Source organism: Enhydra lutris, unplaced genomic scaffold, assembly GCF_002288905.1.
Source record: "Enhydra lutris kenyoni isolate GAN:26980312 unplaced genomic scaffold, ASM228890v2 scaffoldscaffold10, whole genome shotgun sequence".
NCBI lineage: Eukaryota > Metazoa > Chordata > Mammalia > Carnivora > Mustelidae > Enhydra > Enhydra lutris.
In genome coordinates, this window is record NW_019154094.1 from 42872247 (window position 1) to 42897324 (window position 25078).

The window sequence follows — 25078 nt, forward strand, 5'->3', positions numbered from 1 at the left end:
GACAAGGGTGACCATAATCACCATTTTATTAACCTGATGTTGGAGGTGTTAATCCATGCTGTTCAATAAGTGAAAGCAATTAGAGGCATATGAATTGGAAAAGATGGATAAAATTATCTTTTGGAGGAAATCTAAGAGAATTGATGGAAAACTACAAATAATTAAAGAGTTTAGTTAAGAAGCAGGAAATTAGGTCTCCCCTCTGCCACCACCACTTATTTAATATGGCACATTCCTGTTTACTCTCTGTTCTGTTCCATTAGTTTGTTTTTTCTATTTGTAGACCAGGATTATGCAATTTTAATTACTATAACTTTACCATGTGTTTTTATTGTTAGGAAAATTCTAGCCTTTTCTCCCTTTCCAAAGTTGGCTTGATTATTTAATTGAGAAGGCATTGCATTTACATATTTATTTACTAGGAGAATTGACATCACTGCAATGTAAGACTTCCCATCTTGGTAGCATATGCTGTCCCTCTAAACAAGGCTTTCCCTACCACCCTATTTTAAATTGCAGCTCCCCCCAATACTACCTATTCTCCTACCCTGCCTTATTTTTCTCCATAGCACTTGTCTCCATCTAACATACTTTATATTTTATTATTTTGTTTATTATCTGTCTTCCCTTACTAGAATGGAAGCTTCATGAGGACAAGTACCTTTGTTTTCTCTACTGCTATAACTAGCCCCAATGCCTAGGATGGCCCCTGACACTTAACAGGTGCTCAACAAATATTTGCTGATAAATTAATACAATTGGATCTTCTTTTATCCTTAAATAACAATTTACAGTTTTCTTCATATATGATTTGCTAATGTCTTGAAAATTAGTTCCAGTTATGTAGTTGTTGCTATTGTGGAAAGAACTTTATTCTGTTTAACTTTCTGATTGGTTGAAAATTAGAAAATTCTAATAGTTTCTTACTTGACTGTCTTCGACTTTCTAGATCAACAATCATATAATTTGCAAATATTGTCTTTTCTTTTCTGATATTATTACCTGAAATATTTCCCTGTTTTGTATTTTCATTGGTTGGGACCTCCAATAAAATGTTGAAAATTATGAATAAGAAGCATCCTTGTTTTGTTTCTTAATTTTAGGAAATGCTCATCATAATAAATTATTAAATGTGATTAAATATGATATGTGAACTTTATCAGATTAAGAAACTTTCCTTTTATTCCTAGGAAATAGGAAGCATGAAAGTTTTAAATTTTAAGATACTCAAATTATTAATATTTTTTTCCTATGGTTTGTATTGACTGCATCTTATTTGAGAAATCCTTCTTTATCTTGAGGTCATAAGGATACTTTCCTATACCTCCTTCTATAAATCTGCCACTACCATTTAGGTCTTTGGTGTACCTGAAATTAATATTTGTGGTATTGTGATATAGGAATACAGTTCCATTTTTCTCCTGTATAGATATCCATGATCCCAGAATCACTTCTTGAATAATCCTTATCTACTTGCAGTGATATTTCTATCATGTATCAATGTGTGGGTCTCTTTGGGCTCCTCAGATTTGTTCCATTAATTTATTCATCTGTCTGTACACAAATACTGCACTATCTTCCTGCAATTAATAAACATTAATATTTGGTAGGAAAAGCCCCTCACCACATTCTCCTTCAAAATTACCTTTGTGGTTCTTGACTCTGCCTTTCCATAATGATTTAGGATTAGTTTGTTAGGTTGACAACTTGACCCTGTTGAGATTTTTGTTGTAATTGTATTAAATACATAGATGAATTTTTACATCTTTTTACACTTTACACATGAACTGCCATTTTTACAAACTGAGTCTTCTAGCCCATAAATGTGATATATCTCTCTATTTATTTAGGACTTTTTAAATGTTTTTCAGTAGTACTTTTAAGTTATTTTCACATAATTATCTTGCATAAGCTTTCTTAGATTTATTTCTGGATAGCTTATAGTTTTTGTTATGATAGACATACTTTATTCTGTTGTATTTTCTAATTGACTTATTATACTGGTGTATAGGAGTGCTATTGGTTTTTCTAAATGTCACTTTCTTCAGGAATCTTGCTGCATTCTCTCATTAGCTATATGTTTAGAAATTTTGAGATTTTCTATGCAGACATTCATACTGTCTACCAAGAAGGACTATTTTCAATCTTCCTTTACAATCTTTTAGCCTTTAATTTACTTTCCCTACCTTTTGAAAAACAGAAGTTCTTAATTTTAATTAGGTCCTAAATATCAAGATTTCCCTTCATTTTACTGCTTTCTGTTCCTATTTAAGAAATTCTTCTGTATTCTCCTATATTCTAAAATCTTTATTGTTTTTCCTTTTTATATTTAGATCTACAAATCATCTGGAATTGATTAGTGTATGGTAGAAGATGAGAGTCAAGATTTATTTATTTTTCCTATAGATATCAAATCAATTCAGCACCATTAAATGTAAAGACAACCTATGACCTACTAAATTACAGTGACTACTTTGTCATAAATCTCTGGAGGTCTGTTTTAGAACCCCCTATTATGTTTTAGTGGTCTATACTTTTGTAAATAGCATTGTTTGAATTACTGTATTTTTATGGTAAACCTTGTTATCAAGTAGCTCTAACATGAGATTTCATCACGATTATCTTTGTATTCTTCAGCTTGTCATTTTCCACAAAAAGCCTTCTGAAATTTTTGTTTTGTTTTGTATCCAGTTGGAAGACTTGACATGTTTACAATATTGAGCCTACCAATTCATGAATATGGTATATCCTTCTAGTTATTTAGGTCTTTTTTAATTCCTCTAAGTAATGTTTTGTAGTTTTCTGTTTAGAGTCTTCCACATCTTTTGCTGTTTAGAGTCTTCCACATTTTTGCTAGATTTTTTTTCCTGGATACTTGATTTTTTTCCTATTATAAATACATATATATCATGTATTATATTTATAAATATATATAAATAAACATTTAAAAATTTGTGTTTTCTAATTGTTTATTTCTGGTGTATGGAAATACCACTGATATTTTTGTATGTGGATCTGATACCTAGCAATTTTGCTAAATTTACTTAATTGTAATAGTTTGTAGACTTTTTTTGGATTCTATTTTGCAATCATGTCATCTGTGGATGATGATTGTTTATTTCTTTACCAATCCTTTTATCTTTTTTCTTTGTAACCTACTATACTGGCTAGGACTTCCAATATAATGTTGACTAAAGTGGTGATAGCATATATTCTTGTCTTGTCTCTAATTTCAGGAGGAAAGCTTCTAATATTTCTCTACTAAATATATTTACTAGATTTTTTTTCTGCTGTTTATTTGGTTAGTTAATTTTTAACATACCCTTGATCAGATTAAGGAAGTTCTCTTATGTTCTTAGCTTATTAAGAGTTTCTTTTTTAATCAATAGTGAATGTTGAATTTTATCAAATGCTTTTTCTCCATCTATTAAGATGATCTTATGTGGTTTCTTCTTGATTCTGTTAATGTGTAAATTATATCATCCAACTTTCAAATTTTAAGTCAACATTGTATTTCTGGAATAAACCAGACTTGATCATAATGTATTACCCTTCTTATATATTAATAGATCTGATTTGCTAACATTTTGTTTAGAGGGTTTTTTCTATATTTATGAGAAAGTTTGATTTGTAATTTATTTATTTATTTAAATATTTTAGGTTTTTTTCTTTTTTAAGATCTTATTTACTTGTCAGAGAGAGAGAGAGAGAGGAACATGAGCACAAGAAGAGGAGCTGCAGGCAGAGGGAGAAGAAGGCTGAACAGGGTGCCCGGTGCAGGACTCCATCCCAGGACCCCAGGATCATGACCTGAATCAAAGGCAGATGCCCCACTGATGGGACCACCCAGGTGCTCCATACCCTCCTCTTCTTATAAGAGAGACCAATCAGATTGGATTAGGGCCAATCCCAATGCCAGCATTTTTAACTTAATTATATCTTATAAGGCTCTATCTTCAAATATAGTCAGACTTTGAGGTACTAGGGTTAGAACTTCACCATATGAATTCAAGGTGACATAGTTCAGTCAATAACAGTTAGCATGGCCTATCTTACCTGCTATCTTTCTGTGTCCTTATAATGAAGGTGGATATCTTACAGACAATATATATTTAGATTATTTTAGACAACCTCTGACCTTTAAATGGAGATATTGGCTCATTTTCTGTTAATGTCATTTAACTCCTTTCATGTTTTCTTTTGGATCAACTAAGAAATTTTTATTATTTCATTTTATCCCTTCTCTTAGCTTGTATTTGTTCAATTATTAGCCTTTCTTTTATTGTTACTTTAGAGATATAGTGTGCATTCCCTGAAAGCTTTATTTTAAGAGATTTAATTCACACACCCAGCAATTCACCCACTTGAAGGGTCCAATTCAATGTTATTTAGTATATTCATAGGTTTGTCCAACCATCACTACAGTCTGTTTGGAACATTCTTACCATCCCAGAAGAAATCAACAGCCACTTCTTACCTCTCCCTCAGCCCTACACAACAACTAATCTATTTTCTGTCTTTATAGATTTGTCTATGCTAGACATTTCATATAAATGGACTCATATAAGATATAGTCTTTTGTGACTGACTTCTTTCGCTGAGCATGGTGTTCATATATTTTGTAGCATGTATCAATACTTCATTTCTTTTAATTGCTAAATAATATTCCATTATATGAATATACAACATTTTATTTACCCATTCATTAGTGATGGACATTTATGTTATTATAATAGTGATTGACATTATAATAATATAATTAGTGATGGACATTATGTTATTATAATGACCCATCTTTGGGCTATTATAAATACAAATATTTGTGTCTCAGTTTTTGCATGGACATGCATTTTAAATTCTCTTAGGTGTGTACTTCAAAGTGAAATTGTTGGTTCTTATGGTAACTGTTTAGTTTTTTGTTTTGTTTTGTTTTGTTTTGCTTTTTTTGAGAAACTTCTTTTTCCAAAGAGGCTGCACACAATTTTACATTCCTACCAACAGTGTATGAGGGTTTGTTTCTTGACATTTTTGCCAATGCTTGTAATAATCTGTCTTTTGTATTATAGCCAACCCAGTGAGTGAGAAGTAATATTTCATTGTGGTTTTACTTTGCATTTTCCTAATGGCTAGTCATCTTCAACATCTTTTCATATGTTTTTTGGCAATTTATATATCTTCTTTGGAAAAATGTCCATTTAAATTCTTTGTTTATTTTTAAATTGGGTGATTTAACTTTTTATTGTTGAATTGTAAGAGTTCTCTATATATTTTGGATACTAGGCCATTAAAATATACAAAATTTCTCTCCCGTTCTGTCACTTGTCTTTTCACTTTCTTGATAATGTCCTTTGAAGCACAAAAGTTTTAATTTTGATAAAGTCCAATCTATCTATTTTTTCTATGGTTGCTTGTGTTTAGGTGTTACATAGATTTATATCAATTTTTTTCTAAGGGTTTTTATAGTTTTTCTTCTTAAAATTAGCTCCCTGATCTATTTTTTAAAAAGATTTTATTTATTTATTTGACAGAGAAAGAGAGAGAGAGATCACAAGTAGGCAGAGAGGCAGGCAGAGAGAGGGGGAAGCAGGCTCCCAGTTGAGCAGAGAGCAGAATGTGGGGCTCAATCCCGGGACTCTGGGATCATGACCCAAGCTGAAGGCAGAGGTTTTAACCCACTGAGCCACACAGCACCCCTCCTTGATCTATTTTTAATTAGTTTTGTGTGTGGTATGAGGTAAGGGTCCAACTTCATTATTTCACGTGTGTATCCAATTGTCCCAATTGTCCCAACACCATTTGCTGAGAAAACTACTTTCTTCCATTGAAATTGTTTTGGCACTCTTTTTTGAAAATTAATTGACCATAAATGTAAGGGCCTTTTGTAGTTTTGCTTTTTATATTTTGCAGACATTTCTATGTTTGAAGCAGATAAGGATGTGAAAATGTGAACTTATTGCAGTATATTAATGAAAGTCACTAAATTTATTTCACACTCTTCTTCCGTTCACTTAGGAATTAATGTCTTCATTGAGTTTAATGCTTAGGTTTTCAAGCTGTTGATTTTCTTCAAATATTAGGTGATTCTTTTTTGTATGTTTATCTTGTGTGTGAGATCCTTATGTGAATGCTTTTTCTGTTTGTCATTGTCTATTGTCTAATGTAGATGCTAAATTAAGGTGGACACACCTCTAAATGTGATATTATACATCTGACTCTTTTTTTTTTTTTAATATTTTATTTATTTATTTGACAGACAGAGATCACAAGTAGCAGAGAGGCAGGCAGAGAGAGAGGGGGAAGCAGGCTCCCCGCCAAGCAGAGAGCCCGATGCAGGGCTCAATCCCAGGACCCTGAGATCATGACCTGAGCCGAAGGCAGAGGCTTAACCCACTGAGACACCCAGATGCCCCCTAAATGTGATATTATAGTGGCTCATTTTTTGACTGTGGAGTTTCCCTGTCTCTCATGGTGGCTTTTACTGGCACACTGGCCGACTTCTTATTATTCCAATGCCCAAATTCAATGCATTCAATGGATTAAAGACCTAAATGTGAGACACGAAGCCATAAAAATCTTAGAGGAGAACACAGGCAGCAACCTTTGACCTTGGCTGCAGCAACCTCTTACTAGATATATCTCCTGAGGCAAGGGAAACAAAAGCAAATTAAACCGTAGGGACTTCAAAATAAAATGCTTCTGTGCAGTGAAGAAGACAGTCAACACAACTAAAAGGTAACCTGTGGAATCAGAGAAGATATTTGCAAATGACATATCTGATAAAGAGTTAGTATCCAAAATATATAAAGAACTTATCAAACTCAAAACCCAAAAAACTGAACAACTTTTTGAGGAACCTCCATACTGTTCTCCAGAGTGGCCACACAAGTTTGTATGCCCACAATAGTGCAACAGTATTCCCCCTTCTCAACATCCTCAACAAAACCTGTTGTTTCTTGTACTGTTTGTTTTAACCATTCTGACAGGTGTGAGGAGATAATTCTATTTTGATTTCTATTTCCCTGATGCCGAGTGATGTTGAGCATCTTTTCATGTATTTGTTAGCCATCTGTATCTCTTCTTTGGAAAAATGTCTATTCAAGTCTTCTGCCTATTTTTGATTGGATTATCAAATTCTTTGGGTATTGAGTTTGATTAAGGTCTTTATAGATTTTAGATACTAGCCTTTTATCTGGTAAGACATTTGCAAATATCTTCTCCCATTATGTGGGTTGCCTTTTAGCTTTGTTGATTGTTTCTTTCACTGTGCAGTTTTTTATCTTGATGAAGTTCTAATAGCTCACTTTTGTTTTTGTTTCTCTGGCCTTTTGGAGACGTGTTTAGCAAGAAGTTGCTGTGGCTGAGGTCAAAAGTTGCTTTCTGTGTTCTCCTCTAAGATTTTGATGGGTTCCTGTCTCACATTTAGGTCTTTCATACATTTTGAGTTTACTTTTGTGTATGGTGTAAGAAAACAGACCAGTTTCACTCTTCTGCATGTGGCTGTCAAATTTTCCCAACACCATTTGTTGAAGACACTGTTTTTTTCCCATTGAATATTCTTTCCTGCTTTGTCAAAGATTGGTTGACCGTAGAGTTGAGTGTCCATTTCTGGGTTCTCTGTTTTGTTCCCTTGATCTATGTGTCTTTTTTGTGCCAGTACCATACTGTCTTGATGATTACAGCTTTGCAGTACAGCTTGAAGTCCAGAATTGTGATGCCTCCAGCTTTGATTTTCTTTGTCGGCATTCCTTTGGCTATTCAGGAATCTTTTGTGGTTCCATACCAGTTTTAGGATTGTTTGTTCCAGCTCCGTGAAAAATGTTGATGGTATTTTGATAAGGATTGCATTGAATGTGTAGATTGCTTTGGGTAGCATAGACATTTTAACACTATTTGCTCTTCCAATCCATGAGTATGGAACGTTTTTCCATTTCTTTGTGTCTTCCTCAATTTCTTTCATAAGTTTTCTTCTTAGTTATTTATTTATTTATTTTAAAAGATTTTATTTATTTATTTGACAGACAGAGATCACAAGTAGGCAGAGAGGCAGGCAGAGAGAGAGAGGAGGAAGCAGGCTCCCTGCTGAGCAGAGAGCCCGATGCAGGGCTCGATCTGATGCAGGGCTCCATCCAATGCGGGGCTTGATCCCAGGACTCCGGGATCATGACCTGAGCTGAAGGCAAAGGCTTTAACCCACTGAGCCACCCAGGGGCCCCTCTTTCATAAGTTTTCTATAGTTTTCAGAGTACAGATCCTTTACCTCTTTGGTTAGGTATCTTAGGTATCCTATGGTTTTTGGTGCAACTGTAAATAGGATCAGCTCCTTAATTTCTCTTTCTTCTGTCTCATTGTTAGTGTATAGAAATGCACTGATTTCTGGGCATTGATTTGATATCCTGTAGGTATAGATATTGGAACTCTCAAATAATGCTGGTGGGAATAGTGTGGCCCTTGTGGAAACACTTTATCAGTTCCTCAAAAAGCTAAACAGAGAATTGCCATATGACCTAGCAATTCTACTCCTAGATATACCTCCAAATAATTGAAAACAGGAGCTCAGATACTTGAATACTAATGGTCATAGCAGTATTATTCACATCGCCAAAAGGTGGAACAACCCAAGTTTCCATCAACAGATGAATGGATAAACAAATTGTAGTATTACACACAATGGAATATGATTCAGCCATAAGAAGGAATGGAGTTCTGATACATTCTACCACATGGATAAAATTTGAAAACAAGTGAAATAAGTCAGATACAATGGGACAAATACGGTATCATTCCAAATAAGTGGAATAGGCGAATTCATAATTATATAGTTAAATCATAAAAATGGCTATAAAAGCAAATTTTATGTTACATATATTTTACTACAATAAAAAATACAAAAAAAACACCAAAAACTAAACAAAAATGCAAAAAATTCCATTCTTCCCTTCTGCTTTTGTGTTATTATTGTATACATCCTAAATTCTATATATGTTATAAACACTCTGTACATTGAACACAATACCCTCAATTCAATAAAAAAAGAAAAAATCTTCTATATTTACCCACATATTTATTATGTCTGAGTTTCATCATTTCTTTGTGTAAATCCAAACTTTGATATCATTGTTCTTTATCCTGAATAACTTTTTAAACATTTCTTGCAGTACTTGTAAGCTGCTGACCAATTCTCCAAGGGTTTGTTTGTCTAATAATGTCATTATTTTACCTTTACTTTTTAGAGTTATTTTCACTGTGTATTTTTTTTCTTTCATTTAAAAATCATCTTGTTTGCATGATTTTCGAGGAAAAGTCAGAAGTCATTCTTATCTCTAATTCCTCTGTATTATAGTGTGCCTTTTTTTTCTGGGTGCTTTAAAATTTTCTCTTTATAACTTGTTTTCAGCAATTTGATTATGGTGTGTCTTGATATAGTTTCCTTCATATTAATTTTGCTTGGGATTCATCTTAAACCTCTTTGATTTGTGGGTTTATAGGTTATTTGTTTTTTTAATTTAAGGAAAATTGGTCTTCACTTTTTCATTTTTTTTTTCTGCCCCTTTTCCTTCTTGGAATTTAATTATATTCATGTTTGACCACTTAATGCTGTCACACAAGTCACAAGGCTCTGTCCATTTTTTCTGAATGGTTTTCTTCCATATTTAGTCCACTTAGTTTCTATAGCTATGGCTTCAATTTCCCTGGTCTTCTTTTATATTTCCTAAAGTACCATTACTCTCATCCAGTGGATTTTTATTAATTCAAATATTGTCTTTTTCAGCTCTAGAATGTCCACCCAGTCCTTTTACGTATCATTAATTTCACTCTTCATTGAGTTCATATTTTTGTTCAAACCCTTGAATGTGTTTACAATAGCTTTTAAAGTACTTTCTGATAATTCCATCATCTCTGTCATTTTTATAACTGTCCTTATTGACTAATTTTTATTATAGCTATGGCTCAATTTCCTGCTTCTTCACAAGTCTAACAACTTTTTATTTGTGATTGTGATCTTTTGTGTTGATTGTTTGGATTTTGTTATCTCCTGCAAAGAGTATTGTGGGATTTTGGCAAGTAGTTAAAATACTTGGAGATAAATTTGGTCCTTTCAAGGCTTAGTTTTTAAGTGTTGTTATACAGGTGTACAGTAGCCTTACTCAATGGTTAGTTTAGCCCTACTTTTTTTTTCTTTTTTCTTTTCTTTTCTTTTTTTTCAGAAAGAGGAGAGAGAGCATGCAGTAGGGGGAAGGGCAGGAGGAGAGGAGGAGAGAGAATCTTGAGCAGGCTCCATGCTCAGTGTGGAGCCCCACCTGGAGCTCAGTCTCACGGCCTTGAGATCATAACCTGAACTGAAATCAAGAATCAGACACTCAACTGAGTAAGCCACCCAGGAACCCATAGTTCTGCTTCTAAGGCATGGTCTTCCTGAGGTCTTTATTGAATGTGCCGGTGTTTTAAGAGGTCTATACTTGAATGTCTCTCAGCATTGTGTGAGCTCTATGAATTGTGCTCCATGAATTGGAGTATAAGCTTATAGTTCCCTGATAATTATGTTTTCCCCAGTAATTGTTATAGTTTTTACTATCCCTGTCTGTGTAGTCCCATTTTATGCATGTTCAGCTTAGTATTTAGGCACAGACTAAAGAGTAACTCATGCAGACCTCTAGAGCTTTTCTCTCATTACTGTTACTCTATACCATGGACTCCGGCCTCCCCAGTCTCCCAGAATTCTAATCTCTTTCTCCTCACTTAGCATGACCTACCTGTTCTGCTTGGGTTCCCCATTCCTACACTGAAGTCTAGGAAGTGCCTTGGCAAGAAAGCTCTGGTGGTCATAAGACTTGCTTCTTTTGTTTCTCTTAAGGATCACAGTCCTGTGCTCTCTATTGTCTAATGTCTGAAAACAATTGTTTCATAAACTTTGTACCGTTTTCTAGTCCTTTACAGTGGGAGGACAAGTCTGGATCCTGCTCTTTTGCCATGGCTAGAAGTAGAACTATAATTTTTTTTTTTCAACTCATGGAACAATGATAGTTTATAGAGCTGTGTTTCCACTTAAGGTAAAGGAAGAATGTGTGAATGAATACAATGAAGTATAGTAAAATAAATTGCCAATGCTGTAATCAGACCTCCTATAGCTTTGAGAAACTGTAAGTTCTCACTTTAAACAAGAATTCTTTATGTTGTGTTGCCAGTTTGATTTAAGGTTCTTTCTTTCTCTCAGGTCAGGCATATTTTAGAAATTACCCCTTCACAATGGGTCTTTAATTGACCATTAACACCAATGGAATGCTACCTCAAGTAACATTCGCTATCTTCTGTGATATCCTCTAACATGAAGTTAGGAACACAGTATGTTCCAAATGTCCCTTATTTCACTGAGGGACAAATGACAAGCTCCAGTTTGCTCCAGTGATATTGGTATTAAGTCAGCCAACTATGTTTTTAAAATCAGGTACGCTAATTTTGTTTAGGATTTCATAGGAAAAATAAAGTCTTTCTTTGTAGGATCTAAAAGTGTAAGATTCTGCTTTTGAGATTATGGCCAATTTCTTCATTCACTTTGTTTTGAGTGTTTGGATTTTTGTTAACCATGCATGATTAATGGTTTGAATGAGTCTTAAATATTTTCATGTATACTTTCAGATAGATGCCTCCACTTCAAGTCTTACATCATGCTAGATATTTTATCTGAGTAGAAAATTAACAATTGGGATAAATGGAAAGGTGAGTCTCTTTCTTAAGTATAAAAATCTCTAATTCGAGTTAGCTTGTGTTATGTGTGATCAGGACTGTAGGAGATGTTAAGCAACTTCAAACAAAAGGGTAAGTAAAGGAGACATAATTATTTTTGCTTATTAATATTTATTTGAGTGCCCACAGCACTGAAGATACAGTGCAAGCAGAACTGTTACCTATAAAATGTGTGGATTTAGTTTGTTACGCCAGGATATAGAGTAATGTATCATGCTTTTCTATGGAAACACAGTGATCGAGGTGAATATCAGAAATGCTATATAAGTCAGGAGGCTTGACTGAAAACAAAGAAAGATGGAGGGAGGAGAAAGACAGAGGTTGAATATGATTTGTATGTATTTAAGATGAGAGGATTTCCAGAATTTCAAAGACATATCTTCCATGTTCATCGCAGCACTCAATGTTCACAGTAGCCAAGGTATGGGAAGAGCCTCTGTGTCCTTTGGAAGATGAATGGATAAAGGAAATATGGCTTATACATATAATAGAAAATTATTGAGCCTCAAAGATGAAGGAAATTCTGCAGTATGTGAACAACATGGGTTGACCTTGAGGAAGTTAGGCTTAGTGAAATAAGCCAGACCCAGAAAGACAGATTGTGCATGATTCCACTCATATGAAGTATCTAAAGTAGTCAAATTTGTAGGCTGACAGAGTAGAATGATGGTTGTCAAGGGGAGGGGGGAGGGGGAAAACAGGGAGTTACCACTCAAGGGGCATAGTTTCAGTTAAACAAGATGAATGAGCTCTAGACTTCTGCTGCACAATATTGTACCTATAGTCAACAACATTATATTGTACAGTTAAAAACTTGTCAAGAGGGTAGAGTTCATGTTAAGTGTTCTTATTACAATCTGAAAAAAAGAGTAGAGGATTCCTAATTGTATTCATGGTATGGAGATCTTATAGGAATGTTAAAAAGTCTTCAAAACAAAACAAAACAAAATTGTATTGAAGTCCAGTCCTATAAAGAGTTTCAGGTTTTCAGCACATGCCTCTTTCTTTGACTTTATGAATGGAAAAATGTGGCATGTATCCACTGGCTTAATCTAAGGTGTCAACAACCCCTCTCTGAAGTGATTGAAATAAGAGGAGTGCCTACAATTACTAAAGATCTTCCGGTGATAAAAGAGAAATTGCATAAACTTCTGGCTAATGTATCAGAATGATTCAGCGTTTTACAAAAAATTTACTTCCATCGACTTTCCAGTTAGGTAAATTTTCAGGAACACTTTCCCCTCATACGTAGCTGAGTCAGTGGAAAAGCAAACCGCTCACTCCCAAAGCAGTTATGGCTTCTGAAGGCTGGTTGGAGCCCTGCTTTTACTGTCTTCTTTATATCCATTTTCCCCTCTGAAAGCAATAGGAAATAGACTGAATGGATGACCAAGCCAGAGCAGAATTCTACCTGCTGGCAGGCAGTTTTTCTAAGCTAGGTTACCAAGGGTGAGAATACCGGTGAAGCAGAGAACATGCTCTAAACTCCTTGCAATTGAATTGTCTAATTCACCTGAAAGAATCTGCACCTAGTGTCTTGCTTATCAAGTGTGCTCCCTAGGGGACCTGATTAAGGAAGGAAAGAAATAGGATATTGGAACCACTGCCACAGACGTGCTGTGTGAACATTTACCTAATAAAACATTGTCGAAGCCATGCCTATTAACCTTTAACTTCCAAGTCTATGCATAGTAAATATTGGCTCTATGGATCCTTTTAAAAGCTGACTGGAATCTGGACAGCCAAGGTTTTCTGGATAGCTATGAATAAGCATCAAGCTTTTAAAAAATTAACTATTCTAAAAGGAAATAGTTCTGAAATTTTTTTTCTTTTATAAGCAAAATGTATAGAATACAATTTTCTTGAACACCTACTTAATCACTAAAAATTGCAGTCACAGTGATAAGCTGTAATGTGGTGATACCTTTAAGTATAGTGAAATGCTAGGACACATTTTTCCCTATGACACTAACTGGTTCCAGACTCCTGTCCCTTTTAAGTTGTTGGGTATTTTCCCCTCATGTCATTTTGTTTGGCTCTTCCTTCACAGACACAGTATTAGTGGATAGTACTTCCTGTTATTAAGAAATTTTGAAATACTTCTCCTAATTTGTTATTAGTGGATATGGGCAGAGATGATATATTGCCAGATTTCCTGTGTAGAGACTCTCCAATGAATCAAGTTCACTTGCTTTGGTGCATAGACTTGGTGGTATCTGTTTGATCTGTTCAAAGGCATTTGTTATCACCATCTATTTTTGCAAAAGATAGGTGAGTTTGCTTAGCGCTGAGTTCTTGTTTGTTGATGTTTTGCTACTATTTTATTTAGTTTTTACACAGTAAAGAGTTAGTTTTCTTACTGTCAAGATGAGTAGTGGATGCTGTGGTGCAGGACCCCAAATGGACTTTCAGGACTGGCGTGTTCTCTCCCCCAGCAGTTGACAGCTTTAGCTACTTAAATCTCACAGGCAAGTTTCTCTCTGGACACTGCCCTCAGCCATGGGGGACTGCTTTGCCACAGGCTGTGCTTCCTCCCCAGGTGCAGCTCACATCCAATGACCAATTTGTGTGAGTGTCATAGGTCTAACTTCCTACCTTGACTAAAGACAACTTTGAAAGGCCATCCCAGCTCCAGAACTTTCTGTGGGATTGGCTGAAGCCATTGTTGCAACTGTATAGCAGCTCAGCTTCTCCTGCCCAACCCTGCTCCCCTCACTCCCTTCCAGGTATTGGTCTAAAGAGAATTCCTTTTGAAACTCCTTCAGGCAAATCTCTGTCCCAGAGTCTCCATCTCAGGCAAACCACCCTAAGAGAAGTAGTAATGAGTTCCTCTGCCAATGGAAACCAGGTTAGGGTTGCCCTTCGCTGTTCTGTGACATCAACATTTATGCATGAGGATAGCACTTCTATCTTGTTCATCTTCTGCTCCAACTTCTAGATTTCCATACTTTCTACAGAATTCCTTCTTTGAGTGGAGACTTTGAAGTTTACTAGTTGAGGTCATAAAAATTGGACTTCAAAAGATAGCTTAGAACCTAACATTTACTCAGATAAACGCTTTTACTGAAGAAGTTTTATTTAGATCTTTGCTTACAGCCTATGAAGTATCAAGGGCTTTTTCATGTTATATTATTTTATTTCTTTAATGTTACAAATGCTCATTTTGAGTATTCTCTATTTCTTTTATTCTTTTAAACCAAAATTCATGCTCCAGAATAAAGAAATATTTATGAACACCTATTTTCCCACCATGGCCTTCTTCACATTCTCTTGTTCTCATGTCTGTCTGCCAAAACTTGGACAAGTGTTAAATATCTTCATCCTTGTCTTTGATATAAGATCTCCATGCTACTATTGTGACAGCTTGCTCTGATAATCTCTATGCCCCATTCATTCATTTTTTATTTTATTGAGGTGTAGTTAACAATCCTACCCTATCAATTTTACCTGGTAATTTCTAGTCTTAAACTATTTAAATAGCCTGGTTAACCACCTTGAATGCAGAGATTTAAAAAAAAATTTTTTTTGAAAAGATCTCAAGCATCCTAAAGTAGTACAAATTTTAATTTATTTTTTTTTAAAGATTTTATTTATTTATTTGACAGACAGAGATCACAGGTAGGCAGAGGCAGACAGAGAGAGAGAGAGGGAGAAGCAGGCTCCCCGCCGAGTAGAGAGCCCGATGCGGGGCTCGATCCCAGGACCCTGAGATCATGACCTGAGCCGAAGGCAGAGGCTTAACCCACTGAGCCACCCAGGCGCCCCACAAATTTTAATTTAATTTAAATGTATATAAACAACAAAAAAATGTATCACTGATCAAAACCAGCATACCCTAAACTAAGGTCACCTATTTCACAGAGTAATAGACTTGGAAGGGGCCTCAGAGAAATCATCTAACCCAAGCACCTATTCTACAGCTGAAATCCAGAGAGAAGTGAATTCCCCAGTGTGTGGCAACAAAAGCTGGAATCTGAAGCTAGATCTTTTGACTATTGGTTCAGAAATCTTACTACCTTACCACATAACCACTGGATTCCTTTTGCTTTCTCTCCAAATCACTCCGTGAACTCAGAATATTTTCTTGACTCAATACTTTGGAGACCACAGTTATTTCAACTTCATTGCTCTTAAACCTCAAGTGGGTTTCTGGTATTCCCGCTTCCTAATTCAGTTATGCAACCCATCAGCATAATTTAACCAACACACGTTTGCTTGGGTGAGAAAATATTGATGTACTTTCATCAATATCTGGGTTTTTCTTAAAAAAAAAAAAAAAAAATAACCCGGTAAAATAATTGTGCTAAAATAATTGTCAGAATGTGCTAAAATAATTGTCAATGTGCTAAAATAATTGTCAGAAAATGTACATGTTCCTTTTTGAAAGTGCTTCACATAAGATGCTTCTTTGTGTGAAATTTAGCTTCACATGTGGTAGGATGAACTGTTATTCCGACCAAAAGTACATGCAACTTTGTTCACTTCCATATACTTAGGTTTCATCTGAAATAAATTGGTTAACTAAATAAGGAACAAATGAACAATCAGTTATGCAAATATTCATCATGGAAAGACATCAGAGTGAGTTTCAACTTGAATAGGAGTCTTAGAATTACTCTAGAAAGATAAGAATGATGTCAAGTGGAGGGAGCAAGGACTCTGATTCTATTTTACAAATATTTTCCTTTCATATCTCTGGTCTTTGTCAATCTCTTCAGAGTCACCAAGGCAGACAGGCAATTGACAGTTTCTTGCAGTAAATCATTTTGCTTAGAAATCCTGCATAGCAGGTATTGCCTGACTCAGCTGGAAATGATAAACTAGCAATGTTGTTATTCGAGTTAGGAGGACCTAAAGGAGCATAAAGCTACCTGCTGTGTTGTCATGGTATCTGCTTAAAAGAGTGATAAAGAACTTCAGTTTGGGGAAGTGGGAGGCTTCAGCATGAATGAAGAACCGAATTCTCCAAAGTTTCCATTTAGGTTAAACTGCCCAGAGAGAAAGTCAGATCCATTCTTGACCTCACATATAACTCCATTCTCTAGCAACATCTCCAGAGATACCACGGATCTGCAAAGGTTCAGTTACAGAAATGTTTCTCAGTTCCCTGGCTTCTTAGGAAGTTTTCTCACATGGCTGGTGTGGGTGAATCTGGCCTTGCTTCTTATTTTTGCTTCTTATTTTTGTGAAAGGACCACACCAGAATGAACCATGTCCCTACGATGGGTTTGGTAGGGGCTGAGAGCAATGGCACTGTGAGCCTTTCAACATCTTGCTGCTTCTCTGGAGCTAGGCAGTCTAATTTACAAATCTTGACCCTCCTTCCGCACCAACCCCCACTTCTCCCCATTCCACCCCCACCCCCCGCCCACCCCAACAACAAACTCCTGGCATTCTTTACCAGGCACTGACATTCAGGCTGAGACCTGCTTCCTTACAAAGGACTTGTTTCCTTCCTATCTGGCATATCCCAGGTAGAAATCACGTTTCATAATGTTTTTCTCCTTTTGTTCTCAGATGTTCTAAGTCGGCTCCCTGCAGCGCATGTCAACATTAGAACACCTGGGGCAGAGCTGGCTCCCAGAACAACAGCAGAGACTTGCCAACAAGCTTGCTACGGATTTCTCTGTAGTGGAAATTTTGGGACTGGGGCCTGTTTAGAAATATCAGAGATAACTTGGGGAGGGGGTAGTGCCAATGCTTCCTTTTAGAACAAGATAGAAAACCACACAGATCATTTTAAAGAAGCCACACTTTGGACTGGATGTGAGAGGGAATGGTTTAGAGGTCACAGGTGGCTGCCCCCTTGCTGTCGAGCAGACTTTAGTTTTATTTCCTCTGTCATGATTGGAAAAGGATTTGTTGCTAACCTTCTATCAAGCTGTTCTCGTATAACTTGGGGTCCAGCATCAACTCTTATGGGGAATGAAAAAGCTACAGAATATATGTGGAGCATGAAGCCCCTCCCTCACCCTCTCTTTTCTTCCCCATCACTAAGTGTGTTTGATCCATTAAAACCCAAACTTTTGCTGGCACCACCTTGGTCTCTCACGGTCACCTCCATGAAGGCTCCAAGTGAGTCAGCTGAAATGGGAAAGAGTAAAGAGGTGTGTTTCTGGCTCCTCCACTCAAGACTCTGAGCAATGATCAACTGCAAACAAAGTCTCTCAACCTGAAACTCTCAAGGGCAGGGTGTGGGGAGGTGTGCGGCATGGTATACGCCCAGCAGGTTGGACATGTGTGCTTTCCTTCTGTTTAATAACTAACTCTCCCCACTGAGCTGCAGCCCAGCTTATGATGCTCTTCATGGAAAATACCACCCCAACACCAACCTTCAAAACCTTTGTGTTCTGGCCAGGCATAAAAAGTTCCCTCCTTCCCTGCAGTGATTCGCCCCTCCAACCACCACCAATTGCTCATGTTCTAAAATGTTTATTAATGAAATTTGGCTTCTCTGGTTGATTTTGTAGGAAAAGCTTTTCACACATTGAAGTCACGCATCTGCACACACATTGGCTGACGCTCGTTGATAGCTAAGGACACAGATGGAAAGGCCCTTGGCTGGCAAGCTGTCTCATGTGACTGCAGAGCCCTACCTTTCATATGATTCTTCAAGTTCTGTATAACTAGAAGAGCTATATGCTGGCTAACAGAGAAGACAACATCACTCCTCTCATACCTCTGTGGAATGTTGCTAGGTAAGAAATAAGAATTGTTCATCCAAAGCCTGTAGAGTCCAGTAGTCTGCTTCTCATGAAGGACCAGCAGATATTTTGTAAGAATTCAGGATTGTTTTCCTTGATGTGAGGCTTAAAAATCTAAAAAAACATTATGAAATGTGATTTCTATCTACTTGGCAGCGAGGGGTGATGTGATATTAGATTTACACACACACACACACACACACACACACACACACACACAAACTGTGTGGAGACAAGTTTTAACCTGTATCTTGGAACCTCTGGTTAAATCCCAGGAGACAAAGGACAACAGACCTTGTAGAGAGGGGTTTCAACACGTGGACTTGAATCAGACTGCCCATGTTTAGATACTGGCTCCTTTACTTATCATATTAGGCAAGTTACTTAATGTCTTTGTGCTTCAGTTACCCAATCTGTAAAATGGGGACAATAGCAGTTCCCACTTCATAGGGTTGTTATGATAATTAAATTAAAATTTGTGAAGTGCTGAGGTGCCTGGCTGGATCAGTCAGTAGAACATGAGATACTTGAACTCAGGGTTGTGAGTTCAAGCCCCAAGTTGGGTGTAGTAGAAATTCCTTAAAAATAAAATGTTTAAAAAAATGAAACAAAAGAAAAATTGTAAAGTGCTTAGAAGTGTGTCTGGCACATAGCAAGCTCTATATAGGTGTTTACTAAACAAATAAAATAAAAGTGTGTTACAACCGTATTGGTTTTCTAGGGTTGCCATAATAATACCATGGACTGGGTGGCTTGAACAATAGAATTTTTTAAAAATATTTTATTTATCTATTTGAGAGAGAGAATGAGCATGAGTGGAGGAGGTGCAGCAGAGGGAGGAGGGAGAAAGAGGCTCCCCACTGAATGGAGAGCCCCATGTGGGCTCGATTCTAGGACTCTGAGACCATGACCTGAGCCAAAGGCAGGTGGTTAACTGACTGAGCCACCCAGGCACCCTTAAACAACAGAAATTCATTTTCTTAAACTTTTGGAGGCTGAAAGTCCTAAACCAAGGTTTTGGCAAGATTGTTTCCTTCTGAGGGTTATGAAGGAAGAATCTGTCCCAGGCCTTGATCCTTGGATTATAGATGGCAGCCTTCTCCCTATGTCTTCACACCATCTTCCTTCCATACATGTATGTGTCCAAATGTTCTCTTCTTATAAGTACACCAGTGATTTTGCATTAAGGCCCACCCTAATGACCTCATTGCAACTTAATCACAATGATAAAGGCTCTATCTCTAAACACAGTCAAAGTCTAAAGTACTGGAGGTTAGGACTTCAACATATGAATTTGAGGGGGGTGGGCACAGAAGATGATACACAATTCAATCCATAATAGCAATTTTAACATGAGCTCCTCTATCTCCAGATGGACATGTACAGTTGAAATAGCAACATGTAAGAGCAGCTACAAAACCATGGGCAAGAGGGCCCTTTTATCTGCATAATTTCTCCTTTAAACTTGTTGTATTCATTTATCAAACTCTATTAAAACCATGCTTACAGCCTCTCCTCGGAACCTCTCCTGGGAACTTGATGAGCTCAGTAAGCCCAGGCTCTTTCTTCAGAGCAGCACATTTAAGTGTCAAGTTTTGGCTTATTTAATCAGTCCAGACTTTATTTTTTGAGTTCCGTTGGGTTCTCCCTAATTCCAGCATCCTTTCATCCAAATCTATCAATATTTGTTGGACTGTAATGGTGTCACTCATAAGCCTTCATCTTTCCAGAGCAGGAGTCCTTTAACACAGCTTGCATACTATATACTCAACATGCTTTTTGAATAATGTAAAATTTTTGTTTCTAATTCTTTTTTGGGACATGCCCTCTTGGGTGAAATACAGAACTCTCTGTACTATGCCATATTTGCAAGGGCTTTAGCTCGTGAATGCCTGGATACATGTGAGTGTCACCCAGACCAAAAAAAAACACCATAATGTTCTGAATAGTGAAAGAAAACCAAGGAAATATCACAGGATTAATCAATTTTAGAAATAGTAATGATGATAAAATCTGAGTATAAGTTAGAATAAGTTGAAAGAAAATGTTAAAAATCAATAATCCCCCCAAACCTTGGACACAGTTGATGTAGGTTTAGGACTTCTTTTGAAAGATACCATTGTTTTATACTACGCTCTCTCTCTTTTCTAATTTCCCATGGTGACTAATATAATTATGGACATATGTAAGTGCTCAGTGAATGTTTATATATTAAATGTTTGTATATTAAAACATTATAATTGAGGCCAAGGTTTAAGAGAGATACCTTAGGGTTTATCTAAAGAAAACTGATGAAACTCATTACATATCAAAGGCAGTGTAAATTGAAAATACTAACAGACTCATAAAAGGTGCTTAGAAGTAGAGAATTTTTCTCTTAAAAAATCATTTGTTCAAAGGGAAGAAAATCCAAAATAGTTTGATATAAGTGGGGAACAATCTTTTTGATTTGAGGTAAGTGTTTAGCCCTCTTGCTTTAAACATAAGGAGCAAAAAGAAGAAATCATAGATCTTAGAAGGACATCCATCTAGACCCGACCCCTCATTTTACAGATGTAGCAACAGAGACCCAGCCATAGTAACTGTCCAGGATCCCACAGTTAACTGGATACCAAGCTGTTAACCTATTTCCATATGCTTCCTCCCTTCCTCCTGACGGATTTATTTAGTGAAGAAATGATTTAAAATATACTTCAGCTTCCTGACATGTACAACTAAGAAGAGGGAAACGGACTGCTAGACATGGAGAGCTTACACAGTACCCAAGAGGTAGAAGCATCCCCCACCCCCATGTCCTCAGATGGATGGATGGATAGACCAAGTGTGGTCTGTACCACAGAGGAACTTGATCAGCTCAGAAAAGGAGTGAGATTCCCATGCAGGCTACAACATGGATCTTATGTTGAATGAAAGAGGCCAGTCACAAAAGAATAAATACAGTAAGATTCCATTCCTATGAGGTACTTAGATTCATAGAAACAGAAAGTAGAATGGTGGTTTCTGGGGGCTGAGAGGAGGGTGGAGGGAATGAGGAATTGTAATTTAATGGACGCTGTTTCAGTTGTGCAAGGTGGAAACATTCTGGAGTTTGGTTGCCTATCAGCATGAATATACTTACCACTACTGAACTGTGCACTTAGCAATGGTTAAAAGGGTACATTTTATGTTATGTTTTTTTTTTTTTTTACCCCAATTAAAACAAACAAAAAGGAAAGAAAAGACAAACATTAAATAGTAAGAGAGAAAAGACAAAGAAGGCACAATGCCAAGGAAAGCAAGGATCAGCATAGTTCCTCCCAGTCATGGAGCTCCCCACCACCTGCACCTGCACCCCCAAATCCAGGCTTCTGTTCTGATTCTTAGATCCATTTACTGTACTTGTTCATCTGCTTACCAAAACTACTCTGCTGTTCATGTCAGAACTCCCTGCTCTGCTGTCAAATTTCTGATCCCAGTTTCTACACCCACACCCACACCCACCCACACGTACGCACATACATACACACCATGGTAAGCCAAAATCTCCTCCCATTCTGCAATCCTCTCCTCCCCAGGGTTGACCTGTCCCCAAAGCCAAAATCGTTGTCATCCCTTCACTCTATAGGTGGTCAAGGATCAGAACTAAACCAAACCGTAAAGGTAAGATCTATCTCAGGAGCCTCTTTCCTCCCTCTCCTGGGCTCTGGCTGCCCAGCACCCTCATGCAGCTCCCAGGCAGACAGGAGGCACTCACTGCTCAACCCAGAGACGTTTGGGTCTGTGCCCTTGCTTTGCACTACTTTATCTCTGTGGTTTCTGCATGTGGGTCTTGCACGTGGTTCTCCTTCCTCCATCTCTGTGCCATCCCACTCCCACTGGTGTCACAGTCACTCCTACACACTATCCACATTTGTTCTCCAGCAACTGTTATGCTAAAAATAGAATCAGACTACAGAAATCACACTGTGGCAGCATGGAGAGGTACCAGTTTATTTATATGTGTTGATCTCTCAGGGAATATTTGTTTTACAGTGGGTAACAATTCAAATGGCCATCTCTTTAGTGGTGACGTTTTAGCCATCTGAGACAGGCCTCTGGAAACATGATTTTAGAGTAGCAAGGCCTTTAAGGTACGTGTCCAAAGGACATCAAGCTCTGTCTCTTCCTTCTCTCCTGCTTTCCCACCCCGAGACAGCGGCCCTATCTCTGGAGCATGTCACCGTGGAGGGAAATATTTGCAATGTTTTGGTGCTTGGCTTCATAGAGAGATAACATGACAAAATCCTACTTTTGAGTAGTTTATCATCTATTGTTAATGACTTGCCTACCTCAAAATTGCTGTTTATTCAGGTGGTCAATTCTGAAAAATTCTCATTGGGAGACTTCAAAAGAATGGCCAGATGAAACATAATTCTTAAATTCCTGGTAAAGTTTCAGTCTCTTCCTCATAGAATTCCCCCCGCCCAAACCTGTTGTTTTGCCTAAGATGCAAATTCTTGTTTGAACTTCATCTTTTAAATTTTCCTCTATGTTTGCTGGAGAAGCTGGTGAGCTGTGATCTATGGTCAAAAATTGCTAAGGAAGGTGGTAAAGAATTGGAGAGTACAAGTCATATGGAATTATCAGCTCCTTATCTTACTGGGGGCTAACTTGGCCAACATGATCTTTTTTTAATTATGTGTTTCTGATATGACTGGATACACATATATTATAGAGATGAGCCCCATACAAAATGAATTCTTCACTGAAAAGCATTTCAAGACATGGCACATATATTCTTCTAAAGATTTTTTATTTATTTATTTGACAGAGATCACAAGTAGGCAGAGAGACAGGCAGAGAGAGAGGAGGAAGCAGGATCCCCGCTGAGCAGAGAGCCTGATGCAGGACTCAATCCCAGGACCCTGGGATCATGACCTCAGCTGAAGGCAGAGGCTTTAACCCACTGAGCCACCCAGGCGCCCCGACATATATCCTTCTAAATTACCCAAAGACATTCATGCTCAATTCATAGCTGGCATTATGGTTGATGAGGAGACTTGCTAGGCATTCTGAACGCGGTAAATATAAAGATGTACAGCTTATGTCTTTTTAATGATACCTCATCTTTTGTTCTCTAATGAGAAACCCAAATATCTGAATGTCAGTCTTTGTACTAATAAATGGATTTTCTATTCTCACTCACCTTGAGTTGTAAAAATGAAAGATCAGCTAATATTCACTGCTTTTCATTGCACTTGGCTTAAGAGATCCCTTCCTCCATTTTTCCTTGTATTGCTCTTTCCTTGGAGTGTCATGCCAACTAAAGCAAGAATTTCTCCTATAGCTTATTTAAAGCCATCCCTGTGTTCCTAGCAGCAGCATAAAGCAGTAGAAATCTCAAAATGAACATTTGTTTTCTAAGGAAGAACCGTACCAATAAACCATCTCTCTAACACAAACTGCCTTCCAACAAGCTAAAAAAAAAAAAAAAAGTAATTGCCAATAAACCAATGAAGCTACACAGCCATGCTAGCAATGATGGTGCCTGATAGCTAGAACAGCTTCAAAAGGTAAATCCAATTCTGTAAGAACAGGAGTTGAGCTAACACTCCTGGGTAATCCAATAAAGCTTCCAGTAATTCTGCTTTTTTTTTTTTCCTACTCTTGATTATTTTATTTGTGTCTTTTGCTTATCATTTGGGATGGTGACTCATATTTGCTACTGGGCAGTTACCTTTGGCTACGCAACTTTCATTTTAGACTGAAGGCATGCTGCACCCTTTTCAATACTTTGGAATTCCATTTCTAGGAAACATGTATGGCAAATCCTAGAGACCATAAACCTCCATAAGTCTTATTTATAAACATGTTACTTCCTTTCATCTCCTAAAAAGGTTTTTTTTTTTTCCTTTTAAATATACATTAACAAGAAAGAAATACCAGTCTTCCCAAGAGCTAAAATCTTATTGAGCCTGTATTTCAACTTTTTAAAAATCTACTTGAATTCCAATATTTTTTTAAATGGATTAGATAAAGCCTGGCAATCAGGGGCTAGGAAAGAAAGATGCCTCTCCTAGGATTTCCTCAAACTTAAATTAGCTAACATTTTGGCTGGGGGTAGACCCTAAAGGAATTTAATCAATTTATTTTTGCCAAAACCAGTGTTTTGTTGTTGGTTTTTGACAGGAAGAGTAAAACAGAAATAACAAAGAGGTTTCTGTAAAGATTTAGATTTTTAAAACATCCGGGATTGGAATGTCTACATTTGCACCACATTATATAATTATTGTCATCATCACATTGAAAGATACTTATTAAGCCTTTGAGCCTGCATGGCGCTGTGGTAAGCAATGTATAAGGAGAACTAACTATACAGAAACAATTCCCATTTTGCCACATGGAAAGGGGAAGCTAAGGCTGAGGCATAGCGTGAAGGATATAGATTTGTTTCAGTGGGTGAAGAATTATGAAGATTAAAAAAGTAATAGGTGGGTTTTTCTTGTTTTGTTTTCACAGTTAAATTTGTTAAAAAGCAAAATAATCATACAACTTAGAAGTAGAAGCAACTTTAAGGATCACCTGGACCGACAGTTTTATTTTATAGATTAGGAAAGTGCACACGAGAAACTCAAAATGATTTGCCCAAAGTTACAGAAAATGAAAGACATCCT